Source organism: Mustelus asterias, chromosome 14, assembly GCF_964213995.1.
Source record: "Mustelus asterias chromosome 14, sMusAst1.hap1.1, whole genome shotgun sequence".
Lineage (NCBI taxonomy): Eukaryota > Metazoa > Chordata > Chondrichthyes > Carcharhiniformes > Triakidae > Mustelus > Mustelus asterias.
The window spans coordinates 29,638,738-29,663,098 of record NC_135814.1 but is presented as its reverse complement, the minus strand read 5'-3'; the positions used below and the strand labels follow the sequence as shown (position 1 = coordinate 29,663,098).

Sequence of the window (24,361 nt, the reverse complement as noted above, 5' to 3'; positions counted from 1 at the left end):
AATGACCTCTGTCTTGTCCAGGACCCCAAAAGTCAATTATAGTATCCCTACCATTCGGCTCACTAATAACTTGCCTTGACTATAAACCTGGGGTGAAGAAAGCTCTTGGGACCATTTGTGAAGCAGCTAAGGAATCAGAATCTTTTCTAAGAACAGTAAGAAGTCTCACAACACCAGGTTAAAGTCCAACAGGTCTATTTGGTATCACGAGCTTTCGGAGCGCTGCTCCTTCATCAGGTGAGTCACCTGAAGGCAATTTATTTGAGTGGGCGAAGAAAGTTGTCCTGGCAGGGGTAAACTATGATCTGGCAGGGGACGAGGCTAGCCCATTGTACTGACATCTGCAATGGTGGTTTGCCCAAGCTAGGCTAGAGTAAAGGATCAGAGTAGCCAATGAGGTTAAACTGAGGCTTTACCTGATGCAATTTTTCAAAGCTATCTTGGCCTTTTAGCTAAGATGAAGCATTAGATCAAGCTCAGGAAGCGGATGCAGTGCTTCATCCTGTCAGCTTGGATCTTGTTTGATCGAGCCCAAGATGGGATGCAATGTCTTGCTTTGTCAGCTTGCATCTGGTTTGTGCCTGATGTGGGGACCATGATTGGACTTAATTTGATTTGGCTTTTTTGATTAGGATTGAAGAACCGAAAAATACCAAACTAAAGGGGGTGGGGCGGGGGGGGGCGGTGACAAAAACAAGAAGTGGTTTTTAAAGTTTATTTATTAGTGTCACAATTAGACTTAAACTAACACAGCAATGAAGTTACTGTGAAAATCCTCCAGTCGCCACATTCCTGCGTCTATTCGGGCACACTGAGGGAGAATTTAGCATGGCCCATGCGCCTAACCAGCATGTCTTTGGGACTGTGGGAGGAAACCCATGATGTGGAGATGCTGGCGTTGGATTGGGGTAAACACAGTAAGAAGTCTCACAACACCAGGTTAAAGTCCAACAGGATTATTTGGTAGCAAAATCCACTAGCTATTGGAGCGCTGCCCCTTCATCGGGTGAGTGGGAGTTTATTCACAAACAGGGCATATAAAGACACAAACTCAATTTACAAAGTAATGGTTGGAATGCGAGTCTTTACAGGTAATCAAGTCTCAAAGGTACAGACAATGTGAGTGGAGAGAGCGTTAAGCACAGGTTAAAGAGATGTGTATTGTCTCCAGCCGGGACAGTTAGTGAGATTTTGCAAGCCCAGGCAAGTCGTGGGGGTTACAGATAGTGTGACATGAACCCAAGATCCCGGTTGAGGCTGTCCTCATGTGTGCGGAACTTGGCTATCAGTCTCTGCTCAGCGACTCTGCGCTGTCGTGTGTCATGAAGGTCACCTTGGAGAACGCGTACCCGAAGATCAGAGGCCGAATGCCCGTGACTGCTGAAATGTTCCCCAACAGGAAGAGAACACTCTTGCCTGGTGATTGTCTGGAGGAAACCCACGCAGACACGGGGAGAACATGCAGATTCCACACAGACAGTGACCCAATCCAGGAATCGAACCCAGGTCCCTGGTGCTGTGAGGCAGCAGCGCTAACCACTGTGCCACCGTGAAGGATGCCCTCACAGTGTTGCAAAAAGGATGACAATGCGCAATCAAGCAAGCAAACCAGCCAGCCACAGCACGCTTGTTGCAAGTGTCTTCAAAGGAACGACTTCCAAGGGGGTGGAGGAAGAGGAGGAGGAGGACGAGGGTGAAGGGGCGGGCTCGCCGTTTGATTGACAGCCGGCTCTGCCCGGCGGTGGAGGGGGTCGGCGCTTCCGGAAAAGGGCGGAAATAACCGAATGATCACGGAGAGAGCCGAGCGGCGGAGGTGGAGCCGAGCACCCACGGAGGGAGCCGACGCGGCTACGGGGGGAGCCGAGCGCCCACGGAGGGAGCCGACGCGGCGGCCGAGCGCCGCAAACAGTTGAAAGCCCTGAACTTGTGTGGCGGCCGTGGACGTTATTTACCGGGGGAAGTCACTCGGTGGCCGTGCGGCTCCGGCCTCAGGGTTGTTGTTGGGGGGGGAAAAAACAAAACTGTCAGGTAGAGTCTCAGGGTCTTCCTTTTTTTTGTGTCTGTGTGTCTCTGTATGTTTATTTTGTTTTCTTTTTTAAAAAAAGAAAATGTTACGGAAGTGTTTATTTTAAAATTTGGGGCCGAACGGCTCCCTCCCCCCAAATCGCGGTCCCTGAGTATATGGGAGTGGGGAGGGGGAAACTTCACAAAGCAGCAGCAGCAGGGAGAGAGGTAATGATGGAAAGCCGTCGCTGCTACTGCTTCAGAAGCTTCTGCCTTTTATTTACTGCAATGAAAGAACCGTCAGGTTTTCTATATATATATATACATATATTTCTCTCAGAGAAAATTTGAGCTGTCGTGTTGAGAAATAAAAACAAAAGCTGCGAAGCCAGTCGAGGATTATTCACTTGTTAATTTGACTTGATGCAAAAATCTTGTCATGTCTCAGAGCTTGTGTTTGGTCCCAGCCAGAGGAGTGTGTGTGTGTGTGTGGCACATCCTCCCTCATCTCTGGGTCACAAATGTAGCTGGAAACCCTTCCTGAGGCGAGTGGATAGCGACGAACAAAGAGATTTAGAGAGTAGATTGGTTCCTTTTTAGCCCCATCCTCACCTTCTGGCCTGGCCTTTAACAAGGCTGATCAAAATTGAGTATTTACTCCAGTACACAATCCCCCTTCTCCTCTCTTCCCTCCCCTCACCCTTCCCCCCCCCCATATAGATCCTGAAATCTTTTGAAAAAGTTCCATGTAGTTGAAAATATTTTAACTCCTGTTTCTGATCCAAGTGGTTGGTAATTAAAGTGTCACAGCATGCAAAGGAAAAGGTTGTAAGCCCTTCACCAGACCTCCCATATATACATGCGTATTTGAGTTATGTTTTCATGAGCTGATTCCCCATCACATATCTTGTGTTCATTTAGGGACCAAACTCTTCTGCAATGTCACTGTACCAAATGTAACCGAGCAGTCAGCTTGTGGGAATGGGTTTTGGATTTGCATATCCAATTGAATAGTGAAAACAAAAAGTCCTGTTGTCTGATTGGATCTTTTGAATCTCAGAAGGAAATTCTTTGCTGCCAGGTAAAGCTATTGTAGGGGTGTTGGTGTGAGATCAGCTGATGAGTTGTTTATGTTCTGTTTTCGGTTTCTCCTTCTGCATGTTTATATGCCACACATCGCCAAGCAAATCGCATTGTTATTAAAAGAAAAGCTGATGTCAAGTATCTCGTAATCATCCTGCATTAATCATGGTGTAATATTGCACTAGTCTTTGATTTGATTTATTATTGTCACATGTATTAGTATACAGTGAAAATTATTGTTTCTTGCATGCTATACAGACAAAGCATACCGTTCATAGAGAAGGAAAGTAGAGAGTGCAGACTGTAGTGTTACAGTCATAGATAGGGTGTAGAGAAGGATCAACTTAATGCAAGGTAGGTCCATTCCAAAGTCTGATAGCAGCAGGGAAGAAGCTGTTCTTGAGTTTGTAGGTATGTGACCTCAGACATTTGTGTCTTTTTCCTGACGGAAGAAGGCGGAAGAGAGTATGTCCGGGGTGCATGGAGTCCTGAATTATGCTGGCTGCTTTTCCGAGGCAGCAGGAAATGTAGACAGAGTCAATGGATGGGAGGCTGGTTTGGGTGATGGATTGGGTTACATTCACGACCTTTTGTAGTTTCTTGTGGTCTTGGGCAAAGGAGGAGCCATACCAAGCTCTGATACAACCAGAAAGAATGCCTTCTATGGTGCGCCTGAAGAAGTTGGTAAGAGTCTTAGCTGACATGCCAAATCTCCTTAGTCTTCTGAGAAAGTTGAGGCGTTGGTTGGTGTTGGTAGTCTGTTATTTGATGTCCTGATACATGGATATTTAAATGAATAGACCATCAATTATGTTTTGTGGTCAACTTGTGTTTACTATGGTCTATTCTTCTAAAATATACCATGGGGCAAGATCTGCTGGCTCTTAAAAATCTAGTGGACTGCTATTTTCCTTTAGGGAAGGAATCCTGCTGCCCTTCAACTTGGTCTGTTACTGTGAATCCAGTGCCACACCAATGGGATTGACTGTTTAAAAAACAATTGGTTGGACGGCTATTGTTCATTCTGAATGGCCAAGTAAGCTACTCAGTTGTCTCAAACATGGGCAGCAAGGAATAGGCAATACATGCAAGCCTTGGGAGAGATGCTCATGTCCTGAGAATGAATGAGGACAACATCAGTCTGAGGATTTGTGTTTCACTTGCGTATGTTTTGATTTACATTTGCGGTTTAGATCATAAGAACATAAGAAATAGGAGCAGGAGTAGGCCATCTAGCCCCTCGAGCCTGCCCCGCCATTCAATAAGATCATGGCTGATCTGACGTGGATCAGTACCACTTACCCGCCTGATCCCCATAACCCTTAATTCCCTTACCGATCAGGAATCCATCCATCCGCGCTTTAAACATATTCAGCGAGGTAGCCTCCACCACCTCAGTGGGCAGAGAATTCCAGAGATTCACCACCCTCTGGGAGAAGAAGTTCCTCCTCAACTCTGTCTTAAACCGACCCCCCTTTATTTTGAGGCTGTGTCCTCTAGTTTTAACTTCCTTACTCAGTGGAAAGAATCTCTCCGCCTCCACCCTATCCAGCCCCCGCATTATCTTATAAGTCTCCATAAGATCCCCCCTCATCCTTCTAAACTCCAACGAGTACAAACCCAATCTCCTCAGCCTCTCCTCATAATCCAAACCCCTCATCTCCGGTATCAACCTGGTGAACCTTCTCTGCACTCCCTCCAATGCCAATATATCCTTCCTCATATAAGGGGACCAATACTGCACACAGTATTCCAGCTGCGGCCTCACCAATGCCCTGTACAGGTGCATCAAGACATCCCTGCTTTTATATTCTATCCCCCTCGCAATATAGGCCAACATCCCATTTGCCTTCTTGATCACCTGTTGTACCTGCAGACTGGGCTTTTGCGTCTCATGCACAAGGACCCCCAGGTCCCTTTGCACGGTAGCATGTTTTAATTTGTTTCCATTGAGATAGTAATCCCATTTGTTATTATTTCCTCCAAAGTGTATAACCTCGCATTTCTCAACGTTATACTCCATTTGCCATATCCTCGCCCACTCACTCAGCCTGTCCAAATCTCTCTGCAGATCTTCTCCGTCCTCCACACGATTCACTTTTCCACTTATCTTTGTGTCGTCTGCAAACTTCGTTACCCTACACTCCGTCCCCTCCTCCAGATCATCTATATAAATGGTAAACAGTTGCGGCCCGAGTACCGATCCCTGCGGCACGCCACTAGTTACCTTCCTCCAACCGGAAAAACACCCATTTATTCCGACTCTTTGCTTCCTGTCGGATAGCCAGTCCCCAATCCACTTTAACACACTACCCCCAACTCCGTGTGCCCTAATCTTCTTCAGCAGCCTTTTATGGGGCACCTTATCAAACGCCTTTTGGAAATCCAAAAACACCGCATCCACCGGTTCTCCTCCATCAACCGCCCTAGTCACATCTTCATAAAAATCCAACATGTTCGTCAAGCACGACTTTCCCCTCATGAATCCATGCTGCGTCTGATTGATCGAACCATTTCTATCCAGATGCCCTGCTATCTCCTCTTTAATAATGGATTCCAGCATTTTCCCTACTACAGACGTTAAGCTGACCGGCCTATAGTTACCCGCCTTTTGTCTCCTTCCTTTTTTAAACAGCGGCGTAACATTAGCCGTTTTCCAATCAACCGGCACTACCCCAGAATGCAACGAGTTTTGATAAATAATCACTAACGCATCCACTATTACCTCTGACATTTCTTTCAATACCCTGGGATGCATTCCATCCGGACCCGGGGACTTGTCCACCTTCAGTCCCATTAGTCTACCCAGCACTGCCTCTCTGGTAACATTAATCGTATTAAGTATTTCTCCTGCTGCCAACCCTCTATCGTTAATATTTGGCATACTATTTGTGTCCTCCACCGTGAAGACCGACACAAAAAACTTATTTAAAGACTCAGCCATATCCTCATTTCCCACTATTAACTCCCCCCTCTCGTCCTCCAAGGGTCCAACATTCACTCTAGCCACTCTATTCCTTTTTATATATTTATAAAAACTTTTACTATCATTTTTTATATTAATTGCTAGCCTAGCTTCATAGTCTATCCTTCCTTTCTTTATCGCTTTCTTAGTCTCTCTTTGTTGTTTCTTAAATTTTTCCCAATCACTTGTTTCTCCACTATTTTTGGCCACTCTGTACGCAGCTGTTTTTATTTAATACTCTCCTTTATTTCCTTCGTTATCCACGGCTGGTTCTCCCTTTTCTTACAATCCTTGTTTTTTGCTGGAATATATTTTTGCTGAGAACTGAAAAGGATCTCCTTAAAAATCCTCCACTGTTCCTCAGCTATCCTACCTGCCAGCCTGCTCTCCCAGTCTACCTTAGCCAATTCATCCCTCATCCTATCATATTTCCCTCTGTTCAAACAGAGGACACTGGTTTGAGACCAAACTTTCTCCTCTTCCATCTGAATCAGAAATTCGACCATATTGTGGTCACTAGACCCAAGAGGGTCCTTCACAATAAGATCCTTAATTCTACCTACCTCGTTACACAATACCAGATCCAAAATAGCTCGTTCCCTCGTCGGTTCCGTAACATGCTGTTCAAGGAAACTATCCCGACAGCATTCTAAGAACTCTTCCTCCATTCCACCCTTACCGACTTGAGTCTGCCAGTCAATGTGCATGTTGAAGTCCCCCATGATTATTGCCGTTCCGTTTTTACACGCATCCCTTATCTGCTTGTTTATAGCCCTCCCCACCTCAACATTATTATTTGGGGGCCTATATACCACACCTACTAGTGTCTTTCTCCCTCTACTATTCCTCATCTCTACCCATAACGATTCCACGTTTTGTTCCTCAGAGCCTATGTCATCCCTCAGTACCACCCTGATATTATCTCTTATTAATAGCGCGACCCCACCACCTTTTCCTTCCTGTCTATTCTTCCTAAACGCCTGATACCCCTGGATATTCATCTCCCAGTCCTGGTCACCTTTCAGCCACGTTTCTGTAATGGCCACTAGATCGTACCCACTTGTGCTGATTTGCACCATCAACTCATTCACCTTGTTCCGAATGCTTCGTGCATTCAGGCAAAGTGTCCTTATTCCAGCTTTTATCTGGACCCGCTTTGATGAGTCGCGAACACCCTCTCCCTCTACTCCCTTATCTAAATTACCGCCTTCATTCACTTGCACCCTCTCCTCTACCATTAATTTTGTAATTCCCCTTACCCCTGCATCCTCCCCCCCATCAATTAGTTCCTTGATCCTAGTCAACTCTTCTAGCTCCCCTCCCCCCAACCTATCTAGTTTAAATTCTCCCCAGTAGCCTTAGCCAACCTACCGGCCAGGATATTGGTCCCCGTGTGGTTCAAGTTCCACCCGTTTTTTGTATACAGATCACCCCTGCCCCTAAAGAGGTCCCAATGGTCCAGGAACCATTGATATAAATGAAGTGAAAAAAATCTGGTTAAAAAATTAGAAACTATTGAAAGTTGCCATGCAAAAATGTCAGAAGCAAAAAAAAATGTTTGTAACCTAATAGGTTCTGTTGGCTGGAATGAAATCATAGAAACCCTACAGTACAGAAAGAGGCCATTCGGCCCATCGAGTCTGCACCGACCACAATCCCACCCAGGCCCTACCCCCATATCCCTGCATATTTTACCCACTAATCCCTCTAACCTATGCATCTCAGGACACTAAGGGGCAATTTTAGCATAGCCAATCAACCTAACCCGCACATCTTTGGACTGTGGGAGGAAACCGGAGCACCCGGAGGAAACCCACGCAGACACGAGGAGAATGTGCAAACTCCACACAGACAGTGACCCAGAATGTTTGACCTTTTCCTCATTGTCTGTGTTTGAAATGCATTTCTGTTGATTTGTGATGTATTTTTAATTTGAAAATGGTAAATGATCACTACCAGGTTGAGTTAATCTGCTTTTTAGTTTTGATGTTGTAATGATGGCTTGCGTGCAAACTTTTCTATGCACTTCACAAACTGTCTGAATCACTTAATTGTGTTGTGGTCTTGTAGTTTGTTCCCAGTTATTTACAAAACGGTATTGGAAGGTATCTCGTGATGTGTTGCAATTTGAAAAATGTTTGTTAGTTGCTAGGGAGACAGGTAGCCTTTGGTTCTATTGTGCTCATTGGGTGTCAAAAATCTGTCCCTGATCTTTCTTTTTAAAAACAGAAATGGGTAACATTAAACCCTGCTGCATTGTTCTGTGTGCAGTATTATAGAATAAGGGTTTCTAGTGCCTTCCATTATCTGCCATTTCCAGCTGTTTCTGTTTTGACTTCTTGCAAATGGGGAGGAAGCTAGGACCACAGCAGGGCTGTTTGTACAGGAGTTACCAGTAGGCCTCAGTTCAAGCCTGTTTAGTCTCTTTTAGAGGAAGGTAGTTACAGGAAGGTAAGGAAAGCCTACATGAGAAAGCCTGCAGTTCCTGAGAACTGAGACCACAACACAACTGAATACCATGATATTTTAAACAAACCAACAACTGTTAACCAACTGGTTGATTTGACTCCTCTGGAATGAGTATTGGTAGCTATGAGAGCTGTCTCTGCAGAGAGTGTTACAATATAGGTAAGCAGAAATATAAAGGCGTTCGTCCAATCTGATCAATAATAATGGAGCTACTGGAAAAAAATTAATTTCGTTTTAGAAAAGAATGATTACTGGGGGCATTAAAACAAATTATTGTGGCAAATTGTTAATTAATGATGGAATTACAATGTTAGTGGTTTTGCCATTCACAGAACTACTTTGAAAAAACAGTGCACCATCTGCGTGCAAACGTGGAACACATTTACTCCAGCCCTGTTCCCATCTCTTCATTACCATTTCTTTTAATGTTTTTCGGGGGAAAATGTTCCACAAATTGATTTGGGGTCATCTTGAAAAATGGAGTTATTATCTGTTGTTATCTTGCCTTACTCTTTGTGGCATAATCCTGATCCCTCTCAAGTGGAGAAATCATGTGAAACCAGGGCCTAAGGCGATTCTTACCTTCAGTTTGATCCAGATCCTATGCATTGCTACAATATGAAGTTAGCCTTTTCTTCTCTTTCAAATCTCCTTCAGCTGTACCTCTTGCAAGAGATGTATTTGAAGGGAATATATATGATGCTTTCTATATTCATATGTGTTGAAACAAAATTGTTACCGTTTTTTTCCCCTCTATTATGAATCTGGAGAGCTGCAGCTTTACTGCAGTATGGGATAGAGATATTGAACATCATTTGGAAGAAAGGGAGTGATAAAAAAATTCAATGTGTCTGCCAGCAATTGGCGCCGACAAAGAAAGATTCCTCCCCTCCAATCTCTGGAATTATTGCAGTGTCAAGTGATAAGTACATAAAAATATAGACTAAATCCTAATCCTTGGTATGGGACGATCTGAGATGCAATACAAAATGTGTGCTGCAACTTCTTGCTACAGCGTGAATACGATTTTTGTATCTTAGTTTGTATTGCTTCAAGCCTTGTAATTTTTTAAAAAAGAGCACATCTCTTTTGACATTATAGATGTAGGCAATGTTACAACTATGGTAGTGACTAGCCAGGATGCATCATGAGCTTTCAATTTGTATGCCATCACTCTATCAGTCAAAAGTATGAAGAATTCTTTTGATATATGCAAATTTGAAACTTGTGAATAATTAGTAACTATCATTTCTTGGAGATAAATGTCAGAAGTGACATTATAAAATGTAATAGATCAAGATGGGAGCTTGAAACCCAAGAAAGTTAATGATATGCACAGTATATTTCTTCCTTGATTTATATCTGATCTCTTCGAATCTTGTAGATTGGATATATTATTGTTAAAGAATCAGATTGGCATTTACAAAGATTTTAAATCCGTTACATTGGCTGTGGATAGTAACTCAGTGCAGTGAACTCATAGTCAAAATTTTGTGATCTAAAACTGAATTCCCACAAGTAATTAAAACACAGTTTTTCACACAGAAACAAAGAGTATTACAACATTGCATTTCTTATGTCTTTTTACTTTATTAAAGGTTAGCACTTCTCAAATTGCAGCTGTCACCTGTAGAAAGAACTTGCATTTATATAGAGCCTTTTACCACGTCTGGACATCCAAAATGCTTTGAAGCCAATGGAAACATTTTTGAGGTGCATTCAGAGTTGCAGTGTGGGAAATGTGGCAGTCAATTTGCGCGCAAAGAAATCTGACTGCATAGAAACAGGCAGTTGAAGCCAGCCGGTTGATGTTGGTCTGTACGCAACATGAGTCTCCTCCAACCTCTCTGCATCCTACCCTCCCATTTATAGCTCAAGGAATAGAGTGTTAAAGTAGTGAAGTGTTGCTGCAACTATACAAGGTATTGGTGAGACTGCAGCTAGAGTATTGTGTACAGTTTTAGTCCATTTACTTGAGAAGCGATATAGTTGCATTAGAGGTGGTTCAGAGGAGTTTCACTAGATCGATTCCAAAGATGTGGGGTTTGTCTTGTAAAGAGGGATTGAATAGTTTAGACCTGTACTCTCTGGAATTTAGAAGAATGAGAGAAGATCTAATTGAGGTACATAAGATGATGAAAGGTATTGACAAAGTAAATGTAGAGCAGATCTTCCTTTTGTGCGGCAATCTAGAACAAGAGGTCACAGCTTTAGGATAAGGCATAGCAGATTTAAAACAGAAATGAGGAGAAACTACTTCTCACAAAGGGTCATGAATCTGTGGAATTCACTACCCCAGAGTGCAGTGGATGCCAGGACATTGAGTACATTTAAGGAAGAAAGAGAGATTTTTAATTAATAGGTTGAAAGGCTATGGAAACGGGCAGGAAAGAGGAGTTGAGGACGAGATGAGATCAATCGTGATTGTACTGAATGGCAGAGCAGGCTTGATGGCTGAATTACCTACTCATGCTCCTATTTCTCATGTTCTTATAACATTCCATTTCCTTTCTATCTCCTGTTTTTATTTAGCTTCCCTTAAAATGTACCTGTGCTTATCATCTCAAATGCTACTTGTGACTAAAACAAAAACTCCAGATGAAGTTGTAATTTGGGTTATTAATTTGCCAGATAATATCGTGGGAAAACTGAAGTTAGTCCTGTTCTAATTGGACAGCTTTGATGTTTTCCAGGCTGCAAAGGTGGCGTCCATTATTTGTGATGTTAGTTTATACGCACATATGAAGGCAATAAAATGTGCATATGAATGGCAGATGTCAGTTAACATTCAATAATACACATATCAAACACGATTGATAATGCAGCAGGCCAAATATTTGTAGTACTTCGTGGTGAAATGTTAAGCATTTTGTGGATGACAGAAATTGCCAAGGCAAATAATGCTGGATTACTTGAATTGATGCATCAAACATCCTAAGATGTTCTAATAAATGTTGGGGCCACAATCACAGTGTTTTGTCTAGTTTTAATTGTAGTACTTGTAAAATAGGTTATGGAATGAGCTGAAAGGGCAATATTATACAATTTTAAATTCTATGAGAGAGACATAAAGAGTATTCTGTTCTGTGGGATGACGTACAAATGATCAGGTTTTAATGTTATGAAGTGAATTGGTGGCATGGCTGTGGAAGTTGTCGAATTTCCACTCCATCTGACGAAGGAGCAGCGCTCTGAAAGCTTATGGTGTTTGCTACCAAATAAACCTGTTGGACTTTAACCTGGTGTTGTGAGACTTCTTATGAAGTTGTCGAAACCAGAGACAATGAATAGGGAATGGCGGGGTGCCAGTGGGTGGAGGAGAGCATGATTACAAACTAAGGAACAAGGTTCAAGAAGTATCTTTTTCTTTGTACAAGAAGTACTATATGCGACAATATTTTCATTTTCTTCCTGTGTGCTCCATGTATGTACCCAAGTGTCATAACAATATTACATAGTATTTACAACAGAGAAACAGGCCAACATGTGCCTAAAGGATAATGTCCGTAGATCAATTATTTTGGCCTTCTTTGGGCTCATCGTACTAGTTTCCTCTTGTTCCCACTCAGTTCCCTATTCACTCCATTCTGGTACCCTTTAGACAAATCCCTAACCCTAATAATCATGAAGTCCGTTTGCTCCTATATTACTCATCCAGTGACTTGTGGACTCTGCTTCTTTATTAAGCAGTAGGCTAACCAGTTCCCATCGGTATCCACCCTCCTCCACCTTACTGAACTTGTTCCACCTTAAACATCTTTCTCTTTAACTCTGACAACTGCCTGCGGATAAAAAGTGTTGTTCTGAGAACCTGCATGAATCATAGCAATGCCTATCTTTTTGAACGATATGTTGAACATTGTTCCAATCTTACTCTGGTCCCCTTCCTGACATCTTTTCCTCTTCCATTAATGATTGTTGGTGCTGCTTTCTGACGTTGCTCTGTAGAGAACCTAACTAACTAGGCTTAAAATTTTCCCTTCTCTTTAAATGCTGCATCTGTGACTCATAAAATCATAGAATATTTACAGTGCAGGAGGCCGTATCGACTGTTGTGACCATGCCAGTACTCTTCAGGGCTCCTTCTCGTCCTTTGCTGGACTTCGTTCTCCATCTTGGCATGAACTTTCATCTAATGCTCATGGCTCCCATTTGATTATTCTTCTGTTCTTCATTCCTTTCTCCTAATTTGTCTGTTTTCTCATTGCTCTGCTGGTACCGCTTTCACGTCAGAACTTCTGAAATATATATTTTTCCTTCATTAAGGATTCCCTTACACTGCGATAGATCAATATCTCTTTCCCATGATTCAGAGCAGTATTGTGATTTTGGAGGTGCAATCTTTCTGCAGGGGCGTTGAATCAAAATACTATCTGCCCTCCCGAATGAACGTTATAGAAGAGCGGGGAAGTTCTCTGTTGGCCTTGGCCAAAATTTATATTTCAAATAATACTGTTTTTAAAAATAGATTATTTAGACACATATCTCTTTGCTATTTGTAAGGCTAAAGCAGATATTATGTTTCTCTATGATCCCTGTAAAGAGCTATAACTTTTAAAAAAGGATTTGAACTTTCATTTGATAGCTGAAAGAATGACACAAGATTTCATATTTAAAAAATTTTACTGTAACAAATGACTAAAACACTACTGACGAAATACTATCTTTTAAATTTTTTACTCTATTCTTAAAGTTACAAAGCCAATGGTCAGTGTGGACTGGGAAAACCCAAATCCATTCCTTGCTTACTCCAAAAACCAAATTCTAAATCCAGTTGAATCCAATTCATTGCCCCCACAGTTGAATTGAATTGATTTATTATTTTCACATGTATTGGGATATAATGAAAAGTATTGTTTCTTGCAAGCTGTTACAGACAAAACATGCCATTCATAGAGTACATAGGGGAGAAGGAAAGGACCGGGTGCAGAATATAGTTCTCCAGTTACCGATAGGATGATGAGAAAGATCAGCTTAATCTGTGATGGGACCATTTTGTCTGTATAGCGCGCAAGAAACAATACTTTTCATTGTATGTTAATATATGTGACGACAGTAAATCAAATCAAGAAGTCTGATGGCAGTTGCGAAGAAGCTGTTCTTGAGTTGGTTGTTATGTGTTTTCAGATTTCTATATCTTTTCCCGATGGAAGAAGGTGGAAGGGAGACAGACAAGATCAAAGCTGACATGTTAAGGCATTGCACTCTGTCTTGGGCTTGATCTGTTGCTTGATCTTAGCCAAAAAACTGAGAAGTGATTTAGTTGGCAAGTTATACTTCAAACTGTAGAGAGGAACATTCCCCTTTTTATACTTTCACACCACACTCCATGGAATGACAGTTCATATAGCAAACAGTCCAAAGTTGCTCCCATATCCCCATTTCACTGAATAGCTTCAAATGACCGCCTCCAGGTTCTTTCCTCCGGTTTTGGAGAGTTTCTTAAACCCACAATCAGCAGTAAAGCTTGTTCCAATGATTCTTCTTCCCCCTGGCTTTGCCAGAACAAATCTCCTAAAATCTCTTGCAGGCTGTAGGCTGTGTGTCTTTGACTGGAGACGGATTTCTGCGTCAGGCTGTAGTAGTTTGCAAAGTTGAGCAGCCTTTCTCACTGCGGATCACAAAGAACCTTTGCAGTTTTACTGCGATATTCACAGATTTGTAGTAAAGCCTGTATTCTGAGATTTTGAAAATGCCTGCCGCTTCCCCATTAACCTTCTATCCAGGGAGAAAAATCAAACTAACCTATATCCATATTAGAAGTAAACAATTTGCAGCACAACTATTTATACCCTGGTATCTTCAATGCCTTTCTGGGACTTTGAGAAACTCAGAGTCTACTCATTGCAAACCCAAAGCCTACTGCCGTTTTAAGACTACTGCCGTTTTCTCCAAATGTAAATATGTTGCACCTTTCCTCTCAGTAAAATAATCTAAGCCTTCCTTGGATCTCTAACAATCAAGCCGCGCAAGCGTTGAGAATAGGTCACATGACTTCCTTCATTTCATCCTAAACTTAAAGCTGCAATCCCAAAATATAATCTTTTAAACCTCTCAATTCTAACAATAACAGCACTTCAAAAGTAATTTGGAATATGCCAAAGATATGAAAGGTGTTATGTAAATCCAGGTTTGTTTTGCTTTCTTCTGTCACCCTTTGACCCTTACTCTTAAAACTGTGATGGGGTATTCCTTATCCATCCCTCCCATTCAATCTTTTTTCCCCATATGACTTCTAACATGATTCTGCCACAAATGTATTCCCCTGTCTGTTGTTGTTTTCCAGTGGGACCATTCTCTCTTGAGAGCCTTCCATCATCCCCATCACCTTGTGTCCTTCTCTTTGCAAAATTCTTTATATTCAAGAATTGTAGGCCCTCTCAATTTACCTCCCCCTACGCTTTGGGTTCCAAACGTTCCTTCTTTCTTGGACAGTGATTTCATATTTATTTCTTCAAACTAGAATGCTGCATCCAATGTACTCCTTTATATATATATATTACTGAACACCTCAGTTCTGCATCAAGTGTGATCCTGAGCTCCATGCCACTTGCTTCTTCAATTCCTGGTCCAGCATTTTACCTTTTAACCACTGTTCCACTGACCACAAGTCTGAGGAACAGCAGCTTATTTTTCTCTTTGGCATGTGGCAATGTTCTGGCCTTAATATTGACTTGTAATGCTGACATGGACTAATTTGGCTGTTTATATAATATTCTGTTTAATAATTTTAGACCATAACTTTAGCTTCCACTTTTTATCTGTACGAGATATTGACAGTGTGGGACATGTCTGTTGGTACTTTGTGGGAGGAAATGGGTGGCACTTGAGATTATGGGCCCTGTCAAATGCACTGCTGATGGGTCCGTCTGTTCCTTTGCTGACCGAAGAGAAGGAAATGCAGGCTCCTGCCCACTGAAAATTTTCCAGTATTTCCTGTTTCAACTTTTGCTTGCCTTTATTCCCTCACTGCCTCATCTATTCTGTGTCTCATTATGCCTTTAATGCTTCTCATTGTGCTTCTGATCGACGTATTCATATTTAACAATCTCCTCTTTTCCATTTAAGTACTTCACAAGCCATTCAGTTTCTTTTTATGTCATATGCTGTATGTGTTTCCCACTTCGCTCCATTTTAATTTTTAAAAAATCTGTAATTGCTTCCAGTTCTAATGGACCTACATGGAAATCCATCTGTTTTCACCACCGATGTGGATGACCTGTTAAGTACTTCCAGCATTTTGCGTTTTTGTTTTTGAATAGCTCTGTGTAATATGTTGAGAGAATGTTTTTTAAAATAAGGTAGTTTATTTTGTTTTGTTTTGTTTTGAAATATGATGTATTAAAGCCCGTGGGATTTTCTCCCCCCGCCCCACACACACACAACCAATATTACATTTTTATTTTCTCACTTTTCACAATTTAAGATTACTCCCACTGTGCTGAGTTATAGTGGTCCAACATAAATTATTCCTCTATTGTTTGGCTCTCCAATTCTTAACGTCCAGAATGGTAAGGAAGAAAATTTTAAAAGTGAAGATGCTTAATTCAAAGCTAGTATAGGTCAGTGAGCACAGGAGTGATGGGCGAATGGGACCCGGTATGAGATAAGTTGCAGGTAGCACACATTCATAGAGGGTGGAAGACGTGAGATGCTAGGTGTGCATGGAAATTGTCAGGCTTAGAGACATGGATGAGGATTTCAGTAGCAGGTGAGCTGAGGTGGTGCAAAATAGAGTGGATTTCAGAGGTGAGAATGGGCAATGATGGCATCTAGACTTGTTTGGAAACTTAACTTTGGGTTAGGTATGACACTAAGGTTGTGAACAGTTTGGTTCAGTCTCAGTTACCAGGAAGAAGGTTGGGGTTGGTGATGTGTTACAGTTCATTCAAACAATCTGAACAGCTGTGGCAGAATGCACTTTTATATGCACGTATTAATCTGGAGCTATGGACAATGACGGTAGAGACTCCAATGTTTCTCCTGTCAAATAGCTGACCAAGAATCTCTCTCGCTCTTACCATCAGCCATTGGAGTGTGTTGGAAGGGTTTGCAGAATGATGCTCAACCTGTTTGGCAATGTTATGAATGCATCTGTCTCGGCCATGGGAAGGAACTCAAACCCACAGCTTCTGGCTCAGTGGGAGGGCTGCTACCTACTATGCCACAAGACATCCGCCTTTCAGTGTAGTTTGTCTCAGAGACCAAATTCAATTCTCAGTATTTAGTATGGGGACATTTTTGCTAATTTACTACTATATGTCAGGTGAGTAATTTGACAATTTGGAGACAATGGAGGAATTGGGAGGTGGTGGTGACGTAATAATGCTGGATGTCTCAGTGTTCATGTGGAACCTGACGTCTTTTCGGATAGATCAACGAGCAGCAGCATGTAAATGAGAAATAGAAGGGGGCAAAAGATTGATTATTGGCTAACAGGTGATCCTTGTTTTCAAAATCTCCCATGGCTTTGCCTTCTCTTATCTCCTGTAACCTTCTTCAGCTCTTGATATTTGCAATAAGAATCTTGTATATCTACAGATGATACTCTTAAAACATTTGCACCTGTGGAGTTCGACATGAAATATATTTAAACAGTATCATAAGCACCCATCATGAATACTTAAAACCAGTCTGTTAGAATTTGATGACTCAAGTATTTAATAGTTTGTGCACTGAATTGTGTAGTGGCGGTGTGCTGGTCATACCAAGCTGCCATTGCACCGTAAAGCAAACAATTTGTTCTTTGGACATTATTGTATGAGCTAATGTTTCTGCCAGGGCGTTTAAGGCATAAAATTGGCGAAAGGTAAATTAAACAAAAACTCTGTGAGTAATGGTTTGTCTAGGAACATATTTTCGCCTCCTTCAAACCACTGCGGGGCTGTTAGTTGGAACGGTTTTGTATTTGTTTGAAGATTTATACTTTGAGATAACTTTAGCATTCATCTCCCTCCTCCCATCTCTTAACATTACCAAGATTTCTCTTGAAAGGGTGTTTTTCCAAATAACTTGTAGCTTGGTTTCACCGGCTATTTGGGCTGGCGCAGGAGATGAAATACGCAAGGATTTTATTCAGTATAAATGCTGCAAATACATGGTAATTTCTCATGAACTAGTTTTTACGTTAAGCTTTTCTACTTGTTTGTTTATTTTAACTGGATAAATAGGTTTTGTTAAGTTGAGATGAAAACAAAATAACAAATTATGTTCAGTAAATTCTGAATTACTTGAAGAAATTGCTGTAACTAGTGACTTATGCAAGCATGCAGTGTGTTTCTTGCTGTTTCTAAATGTTGGTTCTGTTACATATTTCCCTGCTAAACTGTCATTGCTGCCTCTCAGCATTGTCACTACCATTCTTCTCTGCAGTCCTTGCTCTTAGCTGTTGGCTCCCAATTTGTGGCTGATTTAGTTTGGTTATAGAAAAACTTCGCTGATTTCAATGAAATTCATTTTTTTTGTCTGAGATCCAAATGCTTAAGTAAATAACAGGATAATTATAGACTTTATATATATTTTTTGCCAGCAGAGTACGTTGAATGGTACTGTGGACCCTAAAAGTTTATTTTGGTGATTGTAAACATGCCATGAGATGTGCACTGCAGGGAATCCTTTGAATTTTATTAGTTTTTGCAATGTTAGTGGGGCATTTGAAGCCTTTGGGTTTTGTTTGTAAATTCTAGTGGCATTGTGCAAAGTAGATGAAAAAGTAAGGGGTGAAACCTGGGACAGAGAGAATAAAAGTTTCATTCTCCAGGCTATTGTTCAGTTGCTTATTTGAAATTTATCTTTTTGATACCAGAATATTATTCTTGCTGAATTTTCCAACTTCATGTAATCCCAGAGCAATCAAGTAGGTTGGGGTATAGTCACAGTAATGAGGTTAACAGTGAACTTGAGATGAAAACAAAATAAACAAGTAACAAGATTAGTAGGCATCGAGAGCAATGGTTCCCAACCTTTTGTATGTCATGACACACCTTTATATCACACACCTTCTTTTCATTGTATTCTTCCCTTACTGGGACTTTGTTTTTAACTTCCCACTGCTCTTGTTGTTTTTGTTTAGCCTCGACCCATCCCTCTCTCTGACTTCTACCAGGGCTTTTGCAACCTTTCTGAGTTTTCGCTTTTTGTGAAGGTACATGGAGCTTTTGTCTTCAGCTCCAAGTTCCATTGGTCAGGCACATGGGCCTAACCAACATAATAAATCTAAACGGTGAATGTGTGGTTCTTTCTCAGCCAGCTCATGTGTGGGAGGCCTAAGGTTCATCAGGTTTTGAAGATGAACTTTGAGGTAACCACAGAGCTAAAGACCAGGCCATATTTAGTTTAATTACATTCATTTTGAATCCTTTTTCAGGGCATACTTGGTGGTTTTGGCGGGGGGGTGGTGGTCTTCATGGCACACAGTGTGAACCACTGGTCTAGAGGAATATTGGGATATTGGTTGTCCAGGGGCAAGATTAGCAGGCGTCTAGAGAAATTGAAATGCGAATTGCCATATCAAATATTGTTTACCAAAGATCACTGGGGCTATAAAAAATAACTTCTAAATGCAAGGAATAGACAGCCAAATCCACAAGGTGGAATATCAAAGTGAGTCAACATTATAACTGCTAGCACCCTCATTGCGAAAGTGGGCGATTTTCCATCCAACAGTCAGACAGGCCAAAAATCTTCAGAGAAGTTAGGGCCATCAATGATCAGAGCCACGGAGGCCAGTTCCATTTAACATTTGGAGCCACGATATATTGCAGATATTCTCCTCTAAAATACATGGTTTTGTACCTTTGTCGATCTAGGAAAAGATGTTTCCCAGACTTGGTCATTTAAGCTATATTGTGTGGTAAGTATAGACTGTATTTGACCAAAGAGTTACTAAAGTGGATGTTGTTTGGGATAGGGATGTCTTAGTGAGTTCAGGGGACATGGGTATATTTTGGGAACAGGAAACAATGTCAGATAAAATGGTGTGTTTAGCTGTTAATGCACTAACTGTCTTGGTGAAAAATAGTCTTTCTTGTCATGGGTTTTTTTCTTTTAAATACTCTTTTTATTAATTGCTTACACAACTACAGGACTGGTTCCTCACTGGGTTGTACCTCACGTTATTCCAAACAAATCTACACTAAGAACCAAAGTTATCTTTTGGGATTTTGAGGCACCCTTGGAGGTAACATCAACGGGGTTCTTAACAGTTGTAATGTAGGGACCATGGCAGCCAGTTTGAACACATGGCCCCACTAACGGCAATGCAATAGATCAGAAAATGTGTAAGGTACTTTTATTCAAGAACAGGGCGTTGCTTGTTAAAATAACCAACATTTTAAAAGTAAAATGAGAGTTGCTTGATAATATAACATGTAAAAGTTAGGGATGAGGAGCAGAAAACTATTAAAGAAGCATTAAAATAAATGCTGGAAATGCAAGCTGTCAGTAAGTAGATGTTTTAGGCAGGACTCTGAAGACATTTTATTGATATGAGCATATACTGCCCATATGTTGTTTAGCAGAGGGAGTGGATCTTTGGCTTTGTGATTATCATTCCCATTATGAATTGTCAGCTTTGCAGTTGGCAGTAAAAATGTTATCATATGTGCGTTTTATCCTGAATTTAGCATTACCTATTTACTTGGGCAAGTTTTGGTAAACAGACCTTTGTAAATAATAAATGATCAGTAACTGCTTTTCTCCTTACCATAGAATCACAGGATCTTGAAGCACTTGACGGAGACCGTTCAGCATATAATGCCTGTATACCTCTTTGAAAGCTATCCAACTGCTGCCACCCCCCCACTCTTTCCTGGTAGCCCTGCAGATTTTCCCCTTCAAATGTATAGCTAATTTCCTATGGAAAATCACAGTTGAATCAGATCCTGCCACCCTTTTAGTCAGTGGATTCTAGGTTCTTGACATTTATCTTAAATCTTGTATCCTGCTTTCCAGTGGGGGCAGTTTTTCTTTATTTATCATATCAAAACTGCTTATAATTTTGAGCAGCTCTTTTAAATCTCCTATTAACTTTCTTTGTTTGAAGAAGATTAATCTCAGTTTCTCTTAAAGTTAAAGTTTTAAAGTTTTTAAAGTTTATTTATCATTGTCACAAGTAGGCCTACAATGCAATGAAGTTACTGTGAAAATCCCCTTGTCGCCCCACTCCGGCGCCTGTGCGGGTACACTGAAGGAGAATTTAGCATGGTCAGCAAGTCTTTCAGACTGTGGGAGGAAGCCGGAGCATCTGGACGAAACCCATGCAGACACGGGGAGAACGTGCAAACTCTGCACAGGTAGTGACCCAAGCCGGGAATCGAACCTGGGTCCCTGGGCTGTGAGGCAGCAGTGCTGACCACTGTGCCTCCGTGCCGCTTGTCTCATCACGTAACTAAAAGTCCCCATCCCTAATATCATTTTGGCAAATCTTCACACCTCTCAAAGAATTTGTTATTCCTTCTGAAATGCGCTGCCCAGAATTGGACATAATGCTTTAATTTAGGCTTAAGACAGTGATAGTTATAAAAGTTTAGTATAAACATCCATGCTTTTGTGTCCTACGCCTTTATTACGCCAAGAATCCCACATGGTTCTGCAGTGATTCAACGTGGCATGCTTACCAAAACTTGTAAAGCCGCTGTGTCGAAATGAAAATTCTTGATCACATATCTGAAATAATAGAAATCATAAAATCCCTACAGCGCAGAAGGAGGCCATTTGGCCCATCGAGTCTGCACCGACCACAATCCCACCCAGGCCCTATTTCCGTAACCCCACATATTTACCCTGCTAATCCCCTGACACTAGGGTCAATTTGGCATGGCCAATCAACCTAACCTGCACATCTTTGGACTGTGGGAGGAAACCATAGCACCCGGAGAAAACCCACGCAGACACGGGGAAAATATGCAAATTCCACACAGACAGTGACCCAGGCCGGAATTGAACACGGGTCCCTGGTGCTGTGAGGCAGCAGTGCTAACCACTGTGGCATTGTGCCGCCGTCTGTAAAATAGATTCCTCTGCAAGGCTGGTAGCAAGCCTAGTTAAATCTTTCTTGTTGACTTTTTGAGGTTGCAAATACGCTGTCTTTGACAATTGTGAATAACTGCTGTTTTGTGTTTTGGACTGCTGAACAATTGGATAGTCTTGTGATAAATTGAACTGACATGCTAACTTGTCATGAATTCTTTGCATGCAAAATTTGTTTAATCACTCACTGTCATTGCACCCCCCCTCCCCCATTGAGATGGGTTAAACAGATATGGAAAAGAAATCAAAGCTATGGTTTTGTTTTATATAGCACCTTACTCGGTGCATGTATCTACTGACATATCAGAAAAGCCCAAAAGTTAATGTCAAGTGCAGACGTTTACTACAGGGAGGGTGCAGGTTTTGTCAATGTGGTGAGTTAAAACTTGTAGACCTGTTGGTAGGACTAGCTTTGTATAAATCTCAAGATTCAAAGCTGTTGTTCTCGTTATTTCACTACGAGGGGAAATAGTGGGATAGAGATTCATTTCTCTTTTGGTAGCTGTTTCAGAATGATATTCTGTATCTACATGCAGCATTCTACATTTCTCCTACTCCAGATTACTACTTGTTTCCCAGTTCTACTGCTCCACCTTCAAAAACTAATCTTACCCCTTGCACTCTAGAACCTTCTGTCGAAACCACGTATTTTCCTCGTGGAAAAAAAAGTAACTCATCCCTTTAACCACTTCCCTACTAACTATTCTCTTCCCCCTCACCCTCAGCAATAATTTCCTTATTGTCTTTCATATGTCCAAATGTTGGTCCTTCAAAGCTACATTGATTAACACGTTGGAATAGATTGTCCTCTCAATGAAGGACAGTACTTGGGAACAAAATCAAAAGGAAAAGGGATAAAATGGAAGAAATAAATACAATTCTTTCTCATGTTTACTAAAATATTTGAACTGTGCAAATGATAAAAGTGTTTGGCTTCCTGATGGAGTAGCAGACATAGCAATTCTTGGTGCTAATCAAAAGGTTGTTGTCTGGAGAGTTCTACAAATAAAGCAACAATGCAAAAAATATTGCTACTCTGAAACTATGCAAGCATAAAAATATTGTGCCAGTGCCGTGGCAAGTGGCCAGGTCCATTCTGTTCCTTTGCGTGGTGTAGTGGCATAATACGAAGATAAACTGGGAATAGACAAGAAAGTTAACTTCACTGTAAGATTTGCTGTGAGAGAAAAACATTTTATATAACAAGCATTTTACAGTGGCCATTCCTGGAAATATTTTCCCCCATTCATGATGGAAAGAGTAAATATTTATTATGAGAAAAAAATTAATTTGTAAAATAGAATAGCAAGGTGTTACTATGGTGAATAACTTGTTTCATTTTTTACAGTCTTGTCATCAGACACCATGTATTAGGCTTTGTACTTTTCTCCAAAACAATGACACACAAACACAGATGAGAAAGCCTATGTGGCTCATTTTAGCTTATTCTTCTAGAAGAACCCTGCCAATATTGCAATATATAACTATTAAAATTATTGAAGAATTTGTACAGACATTATTCTACCCAAATACATCCAAGGTCAGGAATTTCAGTGTACGAAAATGTTTTAATGCAAATCTTTATCCTACTTAACTTTAGAGTCAAGATGGCCAAAGGGAGGATGTCAAGCATGTCAATTGGAAGAATCGGTTGCATGCTTCCATAATGGACTGTCAAGGTTGTGGAGGGAGGGCTCGGGGTAGGGAGGGGGTGTGATTTTATAGATGAGGAATTTCATATATTGAGTGGATAGGCAATCGATGGATGATGAGAATGACATGATTATAGGATGAGAGATTTAGTATAAAATAGGAAAGTAGTGAGTTTCAAGTGAGGTGGAACTTGAGGCATTGGAGTAAATGAGCCCAGTGATAAAGACATGGATAAGGATGAGACCAAAATAAATTGTTTTAGTCTATGGTACATTATATTGTTGGCTTCTCTTGTTTCAGCATGATGCATATAGGATTTAAAAACTGGATTCACAAACAGAAAATAGCACAAATTATTTTGGTGCAATAGAAAATAAGCTGTTGCGTTTTCAACAGGTATCCATGGGAGGGCCCAAGCCATTTACTTTAAATAAAAGAATCCTGTGGGTTTTGTTTAAATATGCTCGACAAGTTCTATCTGATATTGAAATTTTGATGGTCAGATTTAGATAATATATCACCTAGTCCATCAGAGAGATATAAATAAGATAGTAAGACTCTGTAGAGGCCAGCAGTGCACTGGTGGTTAAGTCATGTACCTTACATTGCAAGTTTGGTGCAGTCGGCAACTTAATTATTTTTTAAGAAGGGATAGTTAATTCTGTGATTACTGTAGAATTACAGTGTTAATTGCTGCATTTCACTTGCAGATTTGCTGGTTAACAAATTTGTTTGGCAGTTTATTTTTAAGTCCAGGTTAGTGAAGTGTTCATTCTGCCACCTTCTGAGGTTGCGGTCAATCATAGAAGGCCATATTACTGTGAAAGGAGTTTTCTGTTTGATGCATAGATTCACTATTAATCAGGTAAAACAAGACAGGTATAAGAATTATTCTGATTATTAGAGTGAGAGGTCACTTGGTAATTTGAGATGCTTAGCTGGAGAAAAAAACCTGGATTGAGACCCCGAAAGAGGCTTTCCGTGGCCTTGAGAATGATATGTACGATGTCTATTTTAAAAGTAGTGCTTTTGCTGTGATCATAATGCTGTTCTCCTTTAAGAACAGTTACTGTCTTTTAGACGCGAGGACAGAGTTTCTGGGAGTGCATGATATTTACAAGGCTTATCCCCCATGGAAACATTTGAAAGCCATTGCAG

The 24,361-nt window shown here is 41.0% G+C and overlaps 1 protein-coding gene across 4 annotated transcripts in view; it reads left to right on the top strand.

The window, feature by feature from the left end:
- The first annotated feature begins 1,809 nt into the window (after window positions 1–1,809).
- The window catches only part of spopla (speckle type BTB/POZ protein like a), a 183,060-nt gene continuing 160,508 nt past the window's right edge, over window positions 1,810–24,361 (top strand). The window contains exon 1 of one of the 4 annotated variants that reach the window (XM_078228022.1): window positions 1,810–2,028. The gene's annotated coding sequence lies outside the window, so the exon portion shown is untranslated. Of the gene's footprint in view, window positions 2,029–8,461; window positions 8,681–24,361 lie in introns of those variants that run through there. The other 3 variants (XM_078228023.1, XM_078228024.1, XM_078228025.1) reach the window with 3 other exon arrangements.